Below are 19713 nucleotides of genomic sequence, written 5' to 3' on the forward strand. Positions count from 1 at the left end.
CAGGGCGCTCGACCGCTGTCGTGCCACCACCTCCTCTTTGGACCCTTGCCCGGCCTGGCTAATCAAAGCAGCCAGGCCGCTAACAACGGAATGGGCCACGGCTATAATAAATGGGTCTCTCCTTGAGGGCAGGTTTCCATCTGCCCTGAAGGAGACACTCATTAGGCCCATTAGGAAGAAACCTAGTTTGGCGGCGGACGAAATTGGCAATTACAGGCCCGTCGCCAATGTTTCTTTCCTTAGCAAGGTAGTCGAGAGGGTGGTGGCCGACCAGCTTCAGGCGCTCCTGGATGAAACAGATGCCCTGGATCCATTCCAGTCGGGCTTCAGGCCGCGCCACGGCACAGAAACGGCTTTGGTCGCCCTGTGTGATGACCTATTGAGGGAGGCCGATAGGGGCAAAGTGTCCCTGTTGGTCCTCCTCGACATCTCAGCGGCCTTTGATACCATTGACCACGGTATCCTCCTGGGGAGGCTCTCCGAGTTGGGAATAGGTGGCCTGGCATTGTCCTGGCTCCGTTCCTTCTTGGAGGACCGTCCCCAGAGAGTCCAGCTTGGGGAGAGAGTCTCGGCCCCGTGGCGCCTCAATTGTGGGGTTCCACAGGGGTCGATTATCTCCCCAATGCTATTTAACATCTATATGAGGCCGCTGGGTGGGGTCATCAGGGGGTGTGGTGCTTCATGTCACCAGTATGCGGATGACACGCAGCTCTACATCTCCTTTTTGCCAACTGCAGGAGAAGCCGTCCTGTGCCTTCAGCGCTGCCTGGGGACTATACTGGAATGGATGCAGGAGAACGGGCTTAGGCTGAACCCGGACAAGACGGAAGTACTGAGGGTGGGCCCTCCCACAGTCGGGGCTCTGGGAAACTCCCTCTCTTTCGGGGGGGTGACTCTCCCTGCAAAGGATGGGGTACGCAGCTTGGGGATTCATCTGGACCCGGTGCTTTCCATGGAATCACAGGTGGCATCGGTGGTCCGCACCGCCTTTTTTCATCTCAGGCGGATAGCCCAGCTGCGGCCCTACCTGGAAGTGGGGGCGCTCACTACCTTAGTACACGCGCTCGTAATCTCAAGATTAGACCACTGTAATGCGCTCTACGTGGGGCTTCCTTTGAGATTGCTGCGGAAATTACAGGTGGTGCAGAATGCGGCGGCCAGATTACTCAGTGGAGTGAAAAAATTCCAACATATTTCGCCCACTCTGGCTGCATTGCATTGGCTGCCCATCAGGTTCCGCATCGACTTCAAAGTGTTAATACTTACGTATAAAGCCCTAAACGGTTTAGGGCCTCGATACCTGGCGGAACGCCTATTCCCACCAAGTTCTACCCGGATCACACGGGCGAGCCAGGAGGTGAGGCTGAGGAGCTTAACGCCGAGGGAGGCCCGGAAAGAGAAAACAAGAAATAGGGCCTTCTCGGCAGTGGCTCCTCGCTTGTGGAACAACTTACCTCCTGGTATTCGCGGAGCTCCCTCACTGGGCACCTTTAAGAATCTATTAAAAACCTGGATGTTTCGGCAGGCCTTCTCACCAGATTATCTTTGATTTTCTTTTCCCTTTTATTGTTTCTTTATTCTAATTTTTCTGTAATCTGTTGTTTTATTTTATTGTATTTTATATTTGTTGTTGGCCGCCTAGAGTAGTCCATTGGACTAGATAGGCGGGATATAAATTAAATAAATAAAATAAATAAATAATATAAATAGACAGACAGACACAGACACACACACACATACACCATTTTTATATTTTTATTCTTTTCCTACCACAATCAGACACCATGATAGCTACACTGTCTTTGAATGTGACAACTCTGAGCGGCGATGTTGGGCTACATCCAAACCATTTCCACAAGGTTCTTCTCCTTCCTGAACTTCTTTCCCCATTTACTTCACCTTGAATGATAAACTGTAACAATCAGCAGGGTTCTTGTTTTTGTTATGTTCCCAATGTATCCAGCTTTCTCCCTTTTATGAATTTTCTTACTTCTTGGGAAATGAACATATCTTCACTTTATTAGACCAACCAAAATGCATGGTATAGCCGCAAGATCAGGCCTTCTTTCCATCACCTTCTCCATTCGCCCTCTGCTTACTTCTATAACAAATTGCCCTTTTGTTGGTCTATTGAAGGCATTGTTGCAGTGGAGTAGGCCATTGGAGTGGGGAGAGATGGATGACCACAAGGATCCCACCATATACACAAGGGAACTGAATGGCCAGGGAAACCCCCTTCTACCAACAGGTCAAAGAAGATCCACAAATACTCCCTGGCTCCTGATAAAAACAATGTGGGACAAGCGTTTCTCTTTCTGTTGAGCCACAACATGGGAGTCTGCTGGAAGAAAAAGATACCTGGCTCCCCTTCTCAGTCTTTGCTTTGCTGAGCCTTCAAAGGCATAGAAACCAAATCTGACAATATCCTCTTAAAAAAAGAAAGATCCCTAACCCTCTTGCATTCCCTTCTCCTCCCCCATTAAAACAACATGGGGCCTCTTAGCAACAGCCACAGTAAATCCCACACACAAGTTCAGGCCCATCCCTATAAATAATGTAAGATGTTTTTATTTACAGACAGGTTGTAAAAGTATCAGGGAGAGAATAATGTGAAATCAGGGGACAGTGAATAATTCATAAGACCTCAGCTCCACTCCCTTCCCCTCCGTGTTGCCTTTTCAACAGAACAGAACCTTATGCCCTATAATCTAATAAAACTCAAGACTAACAACCTGGCACTAATCCTCTATAAATTGGGAATTTTATGACTTGCAAAAAAGAAAAAAAAAAGGGGGGGGGGAAATTAAATATAAATCCAAACTGGGGTCAGATGAAACATCTGCCAAGAAAAAACAGGCCAGGTGTATATTATTTTCATGTGCGAATCGCTTTGATCATCTCTAGATGTGACAAGGTGGAAATGAACACAAAGTGTGAGCAGTTCCATGGAAAAGTCTCTTCACAGGAAAACAGGCAAGGAGAGGGATAGTAAACACAGGCAAAGGCACTCTGAAAAATTGCACAGACACTCTTCTCCCACACAGGCACAGAAAAACTCATTAGGTAATGAAATGTAAGATTCTTGTGCCATACACAAGCCAACTGATGGCCACAATCTAGGAAACAAATTTTTGGTACCATCTCAAGCTGTCCTGGAGGTTTAGAATAGCCCAATTTCTGAGACACTATTGGGTGGCACTCATGCTCTGGTGGAATTTCAGCCTGCCAGTCTATATGGCTCCAAAAACCTCAGAGGCAGATCCCTAGAACCCATAGTTTAGAAGTGGCCTGCCTTCCCCCTCAGACATTCTGGACACAAGTGGAAGTTGATCACATTGCTGCTGCTCAAACAATTTAGTGCTCGAATGAACACAGGGAAGTAGGCTTGTTTTTTTTGGGGGGGGGGTATGTGTCAGTGGAGGAGGACAGAAACAAGAACAGCTGAGATGTGAGTGTAATCCCTCTGTTCCCAAATATTTTGAGGGGCTATTTTGGAGTTACCAAAATCGTGAAGCAAAGGTATAATGAGTACAACATACACACCTTTTAACATCTCAGCTAAACTAATGTTGCCATACCTGCAACACAGAATGCAGACTAGAAAGCTTTCTCCCAATTTCCAAACCTTTTCCTTAGAGCAGGCAAGCTGAGGAAGAAAAGCTATACAGTACTGGACCAAAAGCTCTATAGATACGTCGTCTGCATGTTTTCCAAAAGATGTACCCTCACCTTTTGAAATAAAAACAAGGGCGGACTTGGAGTTAGCAAAGACAGTCACAGGAAACCAAGACCAAAAGCATCCATAATATGTAAAAGGAGGACAGTGAAGAAAGATGGACAAAAATCAACTCATCTGAAACGTGGAGTTAGAGGAGAGCCTTACAGATACCACAGACAACCAGAAAAGCAGATAAGAGAGTGTTCAACCACTTCAAGCCTGAACTCTCACTTTGTCAAAAACAAGTAAACTGGAGCTATCCTACCATGCACATAATACAGAACAGAAAATACAATACTGCTGGGAACAGTGGAAAGGGGTAAAGAAGACAGGAGTACCAAAGATGAGACAGATTGGCTCAATAAAGGAAGCAACAGCTGTTGGTTTGCAAAACCTGATTATAATTTACTGGAAAAGACAATAAAAGGGGGGAGCCATGTGGCCATTACAAAATGCAAATGCAGGAGCAGGCGATACCTTTATAGGCCACCAATAAAAAATAAAAAAATCATACAATATGCAAGCTTTCATAGGCAAATTCCACTTCTTCAAAGCAAGTACAAAAAGTCCAAATGTTTGTGGCAATATCGGGTCGGCCAGGAGGTGACTCTTAGATGTAAAGTTCTTGGCAAGATGAATTTCGCCAGCCATGTTTGTCTGAGATGTGGCAGGAAGCAGTAAGGTTGTTGTTTTAAAGCTATGACTGGGGTAGCTGTGGGCTGGATTTCACACTCCAGTTCTACAAACAAAGGGGCACAGGCCATGCACGCACTCACACACCTCCTTGACCTATAATTAGCAATATTGCTCAAAAGGGGAGGCAGTAGGAAGAGAAAGCAACCTAACATGAGATGTTGTTCATCTGCCAGATCTGAGCAGTGTTGTTAATTATATGAAATCTTGAAGGTAAGTCACCACACATCAGAAATGACCTGATGGCACCCTAATATTTTTGGAGTTTTGTTTTGTTTCTAATTACCAAATAATTGTATACTATCCAGATAGCTGGAATGGTTGAGATTATGACAGGGTATAGGTACCCAGGCTCTGTGAATATCAACTAAAACCATCCCCAGCCACAAAGCAAAAACTAGGAATTTCAAAGCTTAAAGGAGTGAGCTTCTGAATATTTGTCCTCTGCTGTTTTTCAAATCTCTTTTAAAAATATTTTTATTACTAGACACAGAATTCCTTTGGAAGCACAAATCCCTGTTGGGCTAGGAAGGAGTTAAATATTCAACAGAGTTCTGATTGACAGGTTCAAAAGTTCAGATTGACCTGGAGTTGATTTCCACTTTGAAAGCTTCTATCAGGTGTCTGGTCACAGAAATTCTGAGAGAATGTCTACTGAAAGCACTCAGGGATGGGGCAAACTATCCTTTTGTAATACAGAAATACTGTGAATATGCCCTGCAAAATTGTCTACATATTCTCTGGAGATACATGGCAAAATCTCCTGTTTTCTGGAGGACTGTCATTATATTTCTTTACCTAAAGCAAGCCTAGTTTTTTAAAAAAAATTAAAAAGAAGTATTTTGAATATGTTTCTCTGACTTTTAAACTTTGCAAAGCTCTTGCTGACAAGCATCTTCCAACCATATCCAGTCTGATAAGAAATCACTGTTTCTCCCATTTGAAGACCTTTTTTTCAGGATCAATATTTCAGCCCCAACAGCCTGGACTCTTTCAAAATAAAGTGGGTAGGGCCAATCATTTTTTTTAAAGATAAGCAAGATTGGTCTTTTCAATTTATATGAGCTATTTTAAATCTGGGGACATTTCAGGTTGCCTACTTCTGAATGGAGGTGGAAAACATTTTTTAAATCATAACTCTTCCCTAAAGTTGGCACAGAGCAAGTGCAGACTGTCTGCTACCATGGTGCTGATCTACAATTTGGTGCTGATCTGAAGCCCAGTTTAAAAGTTATATATATATTTAGTCTGGGCTGCTCCATTTTTAGAAATGCCTTACAGAATATGTTGATGTGCTCTGCCAGCACATGATCATTGCTCCATTCCCATGTGACTAAAATTGATAACCTATGTGGTCCCTTCCAGCTCTACTATTCTATCATTCTAACTATGTACAGACACAATAATAAATGGGTTGTACAAAACTGTATTATACATGTGGTCACAGCTTGAAACTGAGATAAAAAAACAAACGGACAAATGGATGGATAGATGACAGAGAAGCTTTCTTTCCTTTTTTTCCCTCTCTCCCTTCTTTATTCATTATTTTCATTTATATGTCACTGTTCTGTCTGATGATATCCAGAATGACATATAACTTGATTAAAATGAAACCTATAATAAGCATAGCAAGCTAAAAAGCAGAAAATACTTCACCGCAAAGTGATGGAAACACAGATATAATTAGCAGTCTCCAAAAGCCTGCTGAAACAATTCTGTCTTACATCCCCTCCCAAATCTCTACCAAGACGTCATATTTCACAGGAACTCAGGAAAAGGGTTCTACAGAATAGAAGCAACAACATAAAAAATATGCCTTCCTCACAGTGGACTGCCACACTGACTGTTAAAACAACATTAAAGACTTGCAAGGTTTATTTGGCATAAACTTTTGTGGACTGGAACCCACTTTTTCAGAGACAAGGAGGAAAATCACATAAAGACAATTTATAAATGTCTGTCTGCTGAGGTTCTACTCTGAGCCTCTACAAAAGTGGGCTACAGCCCACGAAAAAGTAGAACAAAATAAACTTCCCAGCTTTTGCTGTTGCCACAAGACTCTTTGTCTTGCTTTGTGTATTATTACTATCCTTATATAAATTCTCTCACTGACTACAGCTTTCTCTGCTGCTCTCCCAAACATGTCAAGGAGGAGGGAAGACCCAATTCGCCAGGATCTTGGGAGCTGAGAGCAGTTTGCTTAGCTGTCATGGTGGTTCTCTGAGTGAGGATCTGTGAATTCAAATATGTGGGTCAGGGCGTCAGCGAAAGGACCTGTTTGGAAGCTTCTAGAATCAAAATCTCTTTCCTCTCCCATGTGCTTCATTGACATGCTTCATGGTCACTTCCTCAGTTCCTGACTGCCATGCGAGGCAGTGTTGCTAAGTGTGACAGTAGAGAGGGTTGTGTGACTTCACAGACTTGAAGAATCACCGTCACAGGTAAGCAACCAGTCCTTCACCGCAGTCTCTGTGACTCACACATGTGGATGACTAGCAAGCTGTCCTTATCAGTGGAAGATGTCACTGCAGAAAGCATGGCTCTGGCAAAGGCTATATCCCTGGCCAAGTTCTTCGTTACCGCTCACTGAGGAAGAATGGTATGGTCCTGAGTCTGGGTGGGATTCCTCTGTATCGACCCATCCATTTTGAGGGGATCCCATCACCATAGGTGGCAGCTGCCATCAGTAAGTCCATGAAGGTTTGTAAATCAGGCTCAAAGATGTCATCCCTTGCTGGGAGGCCAAGTCAGCAGCCTGAAGGGACTGCTGCCAAGGGAACAGTTTTCGTTTAGAAACTCTATCACAGAGGCCTATTTTACTGCAAGTAGGGCACTGAGTGATCCTATGGAGATATTCGCTGTGGTCATGAACAAGGGACATTTCTTCAAGAGGTTTGCTGGGGTCAAAAAAGGCTGGGGGGAGAGGGAGGTGTTAGAGAATTTTAAAAAATCCTTTTTCTTTGTCTTCTTTTCGGGGTAGGGGGATGAAGAACACAGGAGAACAAATGAGGAGAAAGAGAAGAGAAACTATTTATGTAAGATAGGTGGGCAATCTTGCTTTCATTTGAGAAGCTCCTAAGTGCTACTATCATGGGAAAGAGAAAGGAACTAAGAAAGCAACTGCGAAACATGCCAAGAGAGAAGCACACGGGAGAGGGTGAACCAAGAAAGAAGAGCTCATGATTCTAAAAGTTTCTGAACAGGGCCTCACACAGGCACTCTGACACACATGTGTGAACCACAGAGACCACAACAAATGGATATTACAGGCTTATCTCCCACCCTACACTTATAGGTTGCTCTGAAGCATTCCTGGTCTTTCTAGTCTGCTTGATCCTCCTTGGCCTCTTACATAAGTTACAGGAGCCTGCCATTACTCCCTCTATCCAATATTATCTGCTCCAACTTGGACCAGCTCTCCAAGGTCTCCCATCCTTTCTTAAATGGGAGACATCAAGGATAGGGTGAAAGGCTTCTTTTTACATGCAAAGCAGGTGTTCTACCACTGAGCTGTTCTACAAATACAGTGGTGCCTTGCAAGACGAATGCCTCGCGGGATGAAAAACCTGCAAGACGATTGGTTTTTGTGATCGCTATGGTGCCTCGCAAGACAGTTTCTTCTATGACCATGCTTTGCAAGACGTCCCCCCCCCCCCGAGACTAATGCCTCGCAAAATGAATAAATTACATTCGTCTTGTGAGGCACCACTGTACCCCATTTACCCAAAATATTCACAGCCCGTTTCTTCTTCCATTCACATACTTTATCTATATCTCTTGAACTCTTGGATCTCAGAAGCAGATTGCAGTGTGCAAAAAGGAGCACATACACACAAATTTAGTCTGCACAAGAAGGAAGGCAGACAGTCATTGAGATCTATGAGACTGAGTTACGGATGAAGTGGGAAAACACATGCCTTATCAAGGCTAACAGGTTAAATCCAAGGATCTCTGGAAGAAGAGGAAAATGTACCCAAGGGGTTGAAAGTCAGAGACGTATTGGCTAAGAACCCACATTAAGCCATCTATAAGAGGCTACTGCTTACACGTGAACAGAGTTGTATACTACCCCACACCCCTCTTCAGAGAATATAAGAAAAGCAAAAGGAGCGGAGGGCAAAAGCCTCCATTTTCACACTGAGAAACGCTACACAAACCAGCGGGAGAGCTGGCCATCTGCAGCCAGGAACCTGTCACGTGGCTGCCACCATTGCTCCAGGCTGCAATTTGCTTTCTGTGCTTTAAAAGCCTTCCAGATGTGACAGCCATTTCCCCCCACCGGCAGCCGCTTCAGCATCAGCGTTTAGGCAGCTACAGGAGACTGCCTCAATTTGTTCAGACTCCTCCAGGGGATGACAAATGGGGGAGAAAGAAAAGAAGAAGAGCCACTTCACGCTGCGGACTTGCTCTTTCCAATCGCGCAAATGCACAGAAATGCGGGAGTACTTGGGCACACCAGCATGCACATGCGCACGCGCACACAGCACTACCCTGACCCAGGTAAGTGTGTTTGCTTTCTATATTCTCAGACAATTACCAATCACCAAAAAAAAAAAAAAATCTTTAAATGCCATCCAGTTATAAGGCAGCCAGACCTAAATCCAGACATGAAACAGGAGTTTCCAACTCAAGAGGCCGGAGCACAAATGCCAGAAGTTGTACTTTAAGGGCAGCAAGCAGGACTAAGTGAGCAACAGCAGAGACCCAGAATTGAACGTGGGTGCTATGTCTGGCCCAGACTCCTCCAGCCAGCATGGCAACTGGTAACTGTAGTCCCAGTAACTTTGTGCCAGCATTGTGTACCAGTGCTGGATTGAGAAATCTAGGTCTAGTCCTCACTAAGACATTAAACTCATTGGGTGCCCTTAAGCCCCCCCTCCCTCTCTCAGCCTGACTTACTTCACAGGGTGAGTGTGAACATAAAGCAGGCAGGAGGAGAGACATGTATACCATATTCATTGGATAAATTGGAGAGTATAAACACAACAAAGAAGATGTACCACAAGTCATGCAGAAAGCCTCATGTTCAATCCCAGGCATGGTCAATTAAAAAACTAAATTGGCAGATGATGAAAAAGACCTCTTGCTCATTTCAAGCTGCCCGCCCATCTAGGCAATATTGGGTCGGATGGATAAACAATCTGATCCTGATCAAGAAGCCAGGGCATAAGGGGTCTGTGTGACACATCCCCAGTTTGGGTACTCCCTACAGAGAGAGAGAAAGCAGCAAGGAGTGAACACAGCACCATTGCGGACCGTTCATTAAGTGAGACCTACAGCTCATGTCGCCAAGAACGCAGGTTAAAAGCCAGGTTCATCCAACACTGGCTCTTCTCTCTTCCCCATGCATTAATATAAATGCAAACGAGACAGTCTAGACCAGTGGTTCTTAACCTTTTTTACTCAGATGCTTTTGAACTGCAATTCCCAGAAAACCCAGTCAGGACAGCTGGTGGTGAAGGCTTCTGGGAGTTGCAGTCCAAAACTCCTGAGTAACCCAAGGTTAAGAACCAGTGGTCTAGACCATACTACACTACACTTGATCTTAGCCAAAAGGCCGAGAAGTCTAGACCATATGGTGTCACCGAAAGAGTCACAAGCACCTGTAGTGCAAGTGGTGGTCACAAAGCAACGGCTGGCAATCCTGGGGCGCTCTAGATGCTTCCTTGTCCTCAGCTCTCATCAAGCCTAGAAAACACAGCCAATGGTGACAAATTATGGGACCTGTGTTGCAATAACACCTAGAGGTCACAGTTGCCCACCCCTGTGATAGAGCCAGAACCATCCGGTGAGGCAAGGCACATGGCTAAAGGGGAAAGCAAAAAAAGAAAATAGAACCCCAAGGATTCTTAGTCACCTTTCAGAAAATATCTTTTGCCAGCCCTCTAAAATGCAGCTGTATCTGTTTAGATGCTAAAGAGGAGCCCTAAATCCCCTTCATTCCGACTACCAACTTACCAGGTGCCAGCTAAGCAGCTGTGCAGCAAGCATCACTGCTGGCAAAGACAACTTTTGCCCCCCCCCTCAAGAGGGGAGGCAGAAGGAGGAGAAGGAGAGAAAAGGAAGGAGAGACCGCTCCATGAAACCCACTTGCCCACCCTTAGAACAATACCACCTAGCCAGAGCTCTCGTTTTGATGTCGGCTACAAAGCTGGAAGTACTTTCCACGTAACATGATAAAAGCGAGTCCCCAGCTGGCACAATTATTTGATAATTCTCCCTTAACACCCATCAAATTAAAGCAATGTCCAAGGCCTGCCTGAAGTGGCACTGATAGGTATGAAACTTTAATGAGATTTAATGGTTCTGGCCTACTTTCTCCATGTGCTCAGGCCGACGTTTATGAACATTTAATTTCCCAGGACTTGACCTCTTTTTTCTTTCTTTTTCTTCCTGGTCTCTGATCCTCTCTCCCCCCCCTCCTTCTTGCCTCACCCCCACACACACACACATACACCATTTCTCTCTCCTTCTCTCTCTCTCCCCCACTTCTCCCATCTACTTTCCCTTTTACACATATGAACACACATGGTTTATGTTAGCACAGCAGGCTGGATCACCAGCCAGCCCAGCCCCACGGCTTGTCAAAAACGATTGGGAGAGATCTTCCCCAGACCCATTCAGATATCCATCTCTCTGAACTCAAGAGAGAGACTAAATGGTGATCATATCAGGGAACAGAAAGGCGGCAAGGATTCTAAAAGCAGATTGGGCAGAAGCCAAAACAGCCAAAATTTATGGTGTTGCTTAATTCACTCGCTGCCTCCACTAAGAAGGGAGATAAAGCCCCCCATCCTTAGCACAAATTTGTATGCTTGCTTTTAATTTCTGGCTTTGCATATAGGTCCGGCCACTTCCCCTGCAAAAATTCCAGTGGCTTCATACCCACCCACCCCCCAAATCATGCACAGCTAACATCAACCCACACATACATGCACACTCCTTCCTGTTCCCACTCTCTTGTCAAATGAAATGTGCATCAGGTATGCATGTGAACCTCTTCCTGTCCCCCCCTTAAATGCCACTAGAATTGGCAAATTCAAAAGGTTAAACCATGCACAAGGACCTTTGTGACAAGGTGCTTTCCCCCCCCTCTGGCCTCATGTTCACTCTCCTACTGGCTAAGCGTGTTGCTGCTCTCTAGTGGACGTATGGTTGACTTGCCCCTCCTGCATGATTTTTCTAGAATAAAACAACCACTGAAATACTGGGAGTTTTGTTTCTTGCAAAGAGGTGTTCTGTCCAGCCCCCAGGTAGGAATTCTACCCTATCCATGCCACCACAGGGAAAGATATCAGCACATAGTCAAATCCACAGCCATCCTCAGATACAACCTGCAACATCTCATACCTACATCCAGATTCTCCCCATCCTCAAGTCAGATTATCAAATATCTCTCCCGTGATAAGGATTCATCTGTTCTATCATTCCTGTAGCCATGCATGTGGGAACAAAAACTAGTAAAATCTATTGGCATTGGAAATGGGTCAGAACCAACAACCGCAACCCTCTGCCTTCAAAACACACACACACATATTGTTCTTAAACCAGTTGCCAATCCATTTGTAATAAAAATATTATGAACGAAATGACTTTTTCCATTACCCACCACATTTTGTTTGCATCGGACTACAGAAAACCTGTGGGCATCTCTCAGGAGTCTGCCAAAAGATAACCAGTGTTATCACATAATAGGTGATGTACTGGCAGAATTGACAGACAATAGCAAATGGCAAAAATTAAAAACAACATGTGAACAGCAGTGTGACCTTGTAGGTTGGCCTTACTGAGCAACATAAGTAGATATGTGGAACAGTGATATTTTTAAGGGCGTTTGAGATGCACATAGTCTACTTTTTGGGTCCTACAGCAAAGAATGGTGCAGGAGGGAGAATCACCCTTTAGACTACATTCACAATATAGACAGATGCAGGTGATACCTTTATCAACCATTAAGAATATAAAAATAGTTTTTAAAAATAGCACATAAGTTTGGAGCTGCCCACAAGAACTTGATGCACAGCCTTGAAGATTATTTATCATTGAAAGCTCACTATTCGTTTTTCGTTTTGTTTTATACAGTGGTGCCTTGACTTACAAACGTCCTGACATACGACCATTTCGAGTTACGATCAGCTCTGGCCACAAAATTTTGCTTCAACTTGTGGCCGGAGCTTCTAGTTACGAACAGAAAAAAGGCAGGGAAAAAAGGCGGGAAATTCAAATTGCTAACCGTTGGTAGGCGAAGAGGCTGCTGCTTTGTAGCTCTTTCACCCCAACGGTTAGAGTGAGTGCGATCGGACGAGTCTTCAGACTGCCTGGTAAGGTAAGGTGCTGCTTTCTGCTTTTTAAAAACTGATTTGGGTGGGTTTTGCAGAGTGGAATGGAAGGATTAGAAAATATAACATGATTACCCTAAATGCCAGGTGCTCAGATTAGCAACTATGTCATAATTTGATGCAAAAATAAAAACCATGCCAATGCTCAATGGGCATTGCACAGTGTGCTACATCTGAGAAAGCCATCTCTTGTATTTCCATATAGTCAGCTGCTCTCAATAGTTAGATGTGGAAAAGCCCTCCTTCCTCCCTCAAATCTTAATGATCAGGCAGATCTACTGTGTATGAGAGGTGCTCACACAAATATCTATGAAAATCCCAAACCATTTACAGATTTGAAAGTCATTCTTAACACCTTGAACTAGTAGTATACTGGCAGTCAGTGGAAATGTTTTAAGGACCCATGCAATATGGGTCCTACAAAGTGTACCTGCCAGCAGTTTAGCTGCTGCATATTGCACTTGCTGCAGCAATTTATGTTTTCTTTAAGGGCAGCCCCATGTACATTGCACTGCTGCAGTCAACAGAGGAAATTATCACTGCATGAACTACTGTGCTCAGGTTATCCCTGTCCAGCAATGATCACAGCTGGCTCCAGGTAGCATGAGTCATAAACCCACCTGGACCTCTGGAAACAGAGATGGATATAAGTCCAAGCTATGCACCTTGTTGTGGCATGGATGCCATCTAAATGTCTCCTAACCAGCTCCTGAACATGGCAACCACCAATCCAGAGTGTCTCCAACCTGAGATTTAGCTTCAGTTCATGGCACTCATCCAGCGCATCAGAGCTCCCAGACACTGTCCCACCACCTACACAGCCTCGCTTGACTTCGATGACAAGAGAGAAAGAGAAATGGATGCTAACCTGAAATGTATAGGTATTTCCAACCCTACGCAGAGACACATTTTCTTCTTAACTTTTTTCTCTCTCCTCCTGGACCCACCACTTCCCTTCTGCAGCTTTGGAGAAGGGTTTGGGGGGGGGGGGGAGAGAGAGAGAAACAAAAAGGACCTGAAATGCAGAGGAATGTTATCAGTTTCCCCAGGAGGATGGAAGAAGGCAGATCTGAGTCAGGGGAGGAATAAAGGAGGCATCGGGGTGGGGTGGGGGTTGAAAAGAAAGAGGCAGCCTTAAAGCAAGCAGGCTCGCTTATCATTCTGGCTGCGTTGCGCATCTTGAAAGCACAGACACAAGAATGTAATGTCATAACATTCGCAGTTCAATAACCCCTGCTTCACAAGACGACTTGAACTGTCAGAGGAGTTGGGAGGTAAACATTTCAGCTCAGGGGCTGAGAAAGGAGTGGAGGGACAGATAAGCAGAGGAGAAGGGGAGGGAGAGTGCTCCGTGTTGGCATCTTGCTCGGGGGCATGTTAAAAAATATTCTCCCTGCAGTAAATCCAGCTCTGGAGTTTGGGGGGGGGGGGGAGAGAGAGAGAAGAGGCAGGAGGGAAGAGAGGCTGGAGAAAGGCCCAGGATAAAAAATGACCCGATCACGAGCCAGACACCTTTATTGTTCTGAAACGTCTCCCAGCCAAGTTATGAATCTACAGCATGACCCCGGGGCCGTCAGCTTGTTATACGGCAGAAACAAAACGGGCTCATAGAATTAAGACCCAGGTGGGACTGCAGAACAATCCACCCCACCCTGCTCCATTTCCCCACAAGCTGCAAGATGGATGCTGCCAGCCTACTCAGTAGAGGTAATTATCACAACAGTTTTAGGCGATAAAGCACACAAGATTGCCCGTTTGTCAGTCCCAGATGCTATATACTTTTGCACTGAGATACACGAGGCAAGAGCAAACCATGTTAACCCACATGGGTCAGGCACAGCTCAGTGGCGCGACTGCCTTTCACCAGGGCTTTATCTGTGTTGCTCCTATGAATGAAGTCTTTAAAAAAATAATATGGACTAGTACCTTATCAGCTAGACTGCCCAGATGTGAAGGAAACAGAAGTCATCTCCATGAAATACTGATTATGCTCTTAACCACTCAGCTATGACAAAGGTGAACAAAATGGCCCTTTTATAAGATTTTTTATTTTTATTTTATTTGTCTTCATTATTAGTAGTATGCTAGTAGACCTTGCCTCATAACTCAGCAGATTCACATCACATGACATCCAAATTAATAAAACAAACATCACAACAAACCACTAGTCTATAAAATCAGCAACAGAGCTCAAACAGAGTTCCCCAACTTTGCAGTTCTTTTAACTAGCCCTTTCCTCACAGTCTTGAGTGCCACCAACAGAATGGTCAAGTGCTGCGATACAAGGAGGCACCAGCAGGGGATGCTCCCAAACCATGCTCAATAAGGCCCAGGGTGCAAGAGACTTTCGGAAATATATTTCAGACACAATCCTATCCCTCTTGCCACCGAATGAATGGCAAATCCCGACTTCTTTCAGAAGAGAAGGCTAGTATATTATGATATCCCTACCAGCCATGGAAATTCACTGCAGCTGTGGAAGGCCACTCTTTAAATATCTCACTTAACTTGAATACCCTATTCGAGTTGCTATTTCAGTTTCTGACTTGATGGCACATAAGAACAATCTGAGCAATTCACAACATTAATTATTGGCTGAAATCCTGTTCACTCCACTATGCCACATAAGGCTGATAACATCAGCTGCAGCAATTTTTTTCAGAAACAAAATATTTCCAATCCCTTCCTGCCAAGGTCCTGGGGCTCCTGCTAAATCCACTTCATTGTAGGTAAGATGTTGGGGCCTGTAGGATGGGTGGAGATTTTAATTTCCGAAAATTGCCACCACTGGCATGACTTAACAAAATAACAACAGACACAAAGGAAGGACTATATCAGGCAAAATCTAAAGGGGGAAAAAAAACAAGGACAAAAACAAGTGGTACCTTAAAGAGCATTATATTTTAATGTAAGCTTTCATGGACACATTGACTTTGTCAGACATATGTAAACAGAATGAAATGTTGGATGAAATGTCAATTTCACATTCTAAACTTATATTTCATTCAACATTTCATTCTGTTTCCATATGTCTGACAAAGTGGACGTGTCCAGGAAAGCTTACATTAAAATATAATAGTCTTTAAAACGCTATACTATTTCTGTCCTTTTTGGTTCTATTTTGTTTTGTTTCTTTGAATTTTGCCTGATATGCTTGCACAGACTAACAGGGCTATCTCTTCTAAAATTAAAACATAGAAAGATGTGTCAGTGCAGCGCCTTTTGGCCCAGTCTCTCTCCCCCCCGCCCACATGCTAGTTTTCTGTGTGAGGTGTAAACTTTGTTTTGCAGAACCCTAGACACAAAGAGAGCGTACTCTGCTTTCAGCTGCTTTTTCCCTGCTCCCGAAAGACAATCCCTAAAATCCTTCCCCCGACTGTCTGAAAGGCACCTGCAGGGCTGATCTGTACGCACTGACCCTGTTGTCTTTGGGAGAAAAACACACACACACACACACACACACACACACACACACACACACACACACACACACACACACACACACACACACACACACACACACACACACACACACACACACACACACACACACACACACACACACACACCAACCTTTTGCCAACCAATGCCCTGGAGGCACCAAGCTAAACACTGCAGCAGTGCCCTCTTTTGTCCCTGGCAAAGAGCCAGAGGCCAAGAGGGCTGGTTTTCATCCAGGTTTCTCAACTGTGCTACCTGGGCACCTTTCAAAGTAGCAAGAGTCTGCTGCCCGGGGTGGGGGTGGGGGTGCGGGTGGAAGAGGAGAGAGAGAGAGAGAGAGATTTATCACAGCCCCAAATTAACCCCATTGGCAAGCTGAACACTGCAGGGCTGGGAGGGAGGAAGGGAGGGAGGGAAATGCCTCTTCCTCGCCCTTCCTGGGCTGCTGCCAGTCTTGGCCCTCCTCCAAACCTCACCTCAGGGTTAGTGTTAGCCAGGCGCCAGGTCCCGCTTGTCTCTCTGCAGCCCAGCCAAGTCAGTGGGAAGGAAGGTGGGGCTGGAAGCAGGGAAGAAGCCACCCTTGTTCAATAAAAAAGCCTGCGGAAAGCCACAATATCATCAGACAGGCCAGAGTAGCGCAGGGGTGGGCCTGGCCAAAGCCGGCTGCGCCGCCTGGCCTCAAACCAGGAGAGGATGGCACTGGCTGCTGTCCCTGAGAGGGCCAACGAGTTTGAGGGGAAGAGCTCAAGGAAGACCCTCAAGCAGGCTGCTGGAGAGGGGAAGGAGAGGAAAGCTGGTACCACTGGGTTCACCACACTTAAGAGCCACTTAATTAACTCCTTTTTAAAATACATATCCCACATTCCTTTTTAATGTAAAATCATTTGTAAGAAAATTTCTTTACAAGATAAATGAACATATCCCTGCTTAACTTCCCCATGTTTTTATTTCATTCATCAATTTAAAAGATTCCTGGTGCAGCTTTCTTGTTACATTGATACCTCTCCTTTCCTCCACTAAGCTTATAGCGGTGGACATGACTCTCCTCCTCTATTTATTCTCACAACAATGCTGGGAGGTAGGGCAGACTAAGCAGAGGGGTGCATATTTGTGGTTTAGGACTACAAACCCCAGAATTCCCTGGGCATCACGGCCAGCGTGCCCAAGGAAGCAGATGAACCAAGGTCATTCAGAAAGCTTCAGCACCAAGCAGGGATTCGAACCGAAACCTTCTGTGTCCTATTCCAACACCAGTTTGCATTAGTTTTTAAATGCATCTCTAAAAATACAAAAGAATACAAAGGCAAGAAGCTCTTTAAAGGGCAGGTGAAAAACAAACCAAGAGGATGAAAATGTGAATGGCCTGAGAATATGAAAACAAACCAAAACCGCAACACAAACACAAACAAGCAGCAGAAATAGATAAAGCACCAAACTATAAGAAGCAGTAAATATATTCATACATATAAAAAAACCTCAACAGACTAAAAACATTCTTAAGAAGGGGGGGAAGCTTTCACTGGATTTTTGAAGCCACACAATGTCACAGCCAAGGCTGAAAAGGCCTTGCTGCCATTGGACTCCCAGAACAAGTCAGGCAGTGAAGACACACAAAACAGAGATTCACATGTTGAATGAGGAGAACGAGGGGCTACTGATGTCTCCAACTGTATATGGTGGATGTGCAGGGGAGGATGACCCTTCAAACGCCAGAGCTGCATTTCATCTGTGCAGTAAGTGTGCAACCCCTAGTTGGCTTTGCTCCCTCTACCACTGCAATGGAATAGAAAATGGACGGTCTTCCAGATGGGACTGAACTGCAGTTCCTACTAGCCTCCACAATGAACAGACAGCTAAAGTGAGCTACATATTTCCTATTCATGACCACGAAAAAATCTGAACCTCACTGTTGATATTTTAACTTCGACGACTGTGTACAGTGTGGTGTGGCAGTTAGAACGGACTGTGATCTGTGATCGTTCTTGACTATGAAACTCATTGCATGGCCTGGCTAGTCACTTTTGGTCAGTCTGATATACCTCACGGAGGTGTGGGAGGAAAGGTGTCATATAAATGTAATAAGAAACATTTTTGTGACATACGTGAGAAGGAATGAGCGGGTATTAACTAAATGGGCACTTCTCCGTTTTTCAGATCTCAGGCATTATCAATTATTATGTCACAGACCTGAATCTCATCATGACAGAAAAACTCTCCTTTTTTTTTCCAAGAAAGGTTTCCACAGGCAGGCTGCTGCTTCATTTATCATATATTTTACAATACATATATCATATTGTGAAAACATCATCATTGATGGATCACTCAGTAGTTTAGGCATCTGGCTGTAGAGCCAGAGGTTGGGAGTGTGATTCCTCACTTTGCCTCCTTCACAAGGGCTGGACTTGATGATCCATAGGGTCCCTTCCAGTTCTGCAGCTCTAAGATGATGATGATGATGATGATGATGATGATGACGACGACAACGACGACGACAACGACGACGATTTTCAGATCAGTCCAGAGTTACTATTAGTATGCTAAAGGCCACAGTTGAAAAATACACTGCATGCAGAGTCAGTAGGAGAAAACACATCACAGAGAAAGACACGATCCTTGAAGGAGAGGAAATACAGTAGACCCTTGACTTACAGACGGCTTGACTTACAGACTTTTTGAGTTACAGACTTCTCTGGCCGCAAAATTTAGGTTTGACTTGCAGCCTGAGAATAGACTTACAGACCAGAAAAAAACCAAAATGGAACAAAAACGGCCTGTTACGGGATTAATCGGTTTTCAATGCACTGTAGGTCAATGGAGGCTTGACTTACAGACTTTTTGACTTGAGAACCGCCTTTCAATACGGATTAAGTTCTCCAGTCAAGATCCCACTGTACTCAAGAACGGTTATGAAGAGTCTCTGTCCGGCGAGGACAGCTTCTGTGTCCCAGGGGTCAAAAGTGCACCATGAGCTCAGAACCACCAAACTGGATTACAACATGGTCCCACCTTCTCAAATGGGGCAGATCACAGAAGGAACTTCAGAAATTTAAGCAAATTAAGAAGACAAGGGCAACCACTTCCCTATTCTCTCCTCACTGATGAAAAACAAGCCCAAGAAAGAACTCACCCCTCCCTCTCAGTCAGTTCTCTTTGATGGTCTGTGTCCTATAGGTCAGATGCTGGGGCCTAAGGCTGCTGGATCTAGTCCTGTATTTGGAAGTCAGCAGCTCATAGCAGGGTGTTCGCTGGTATAAAAATGGCAGCAGGCCGCGGACAAGAGAGAATGGCTGTCACCCTGCCTTGGCCACAACAGACTGGGCATCTTGCCATCTTGGCACGCAGAAGAAAGAGAGTCAGGCTGCTAGGGGACACAGAGCGGCGCTGTCAGACTCCCACTAGTCAGAAAAAGAGAATGAAGCAGCGGCGGGGTGTGTGTGTGTGTATGTGCTTTTGTGTGTGTGTTTGTGTGTGTGCGCACGCGTGCCTGTGCTGCCTGACATGCAGCAACATGCTCTGAGCTTG

At 44.9% G+C, this 19713-nt stretch overlaps 1 protein-coding gene across 2 annotated transcripts in view; it reads right to left on the minus strand.

The window, feature by feature from the left end:
• The window catches only part of GSE1 (Gse1 coiled-coil protein), a 389126-nt gene that overhangs the window by 217588 nt on the left and 151825 nt on the right, over positions 1–19713 (minus strand). The window lies entirely within an intron of this gene.

Source organism: Pogona vitticeps, chromosome 10 (genome assembly GCF_051106095.1).
Source record: "Pogona vitticeps strain Pit_001003342236 chromosome 10, PviZW2.1, whole genome shotgun sequence".
In the NCBI taxonomy this organism is placed as follows: domain Eukaryota; kingdom Metazoa; phylum Chordata; class Lepidosauria; order Squamata; family Agamidae; genus Pogona; species Pogona vitticeps.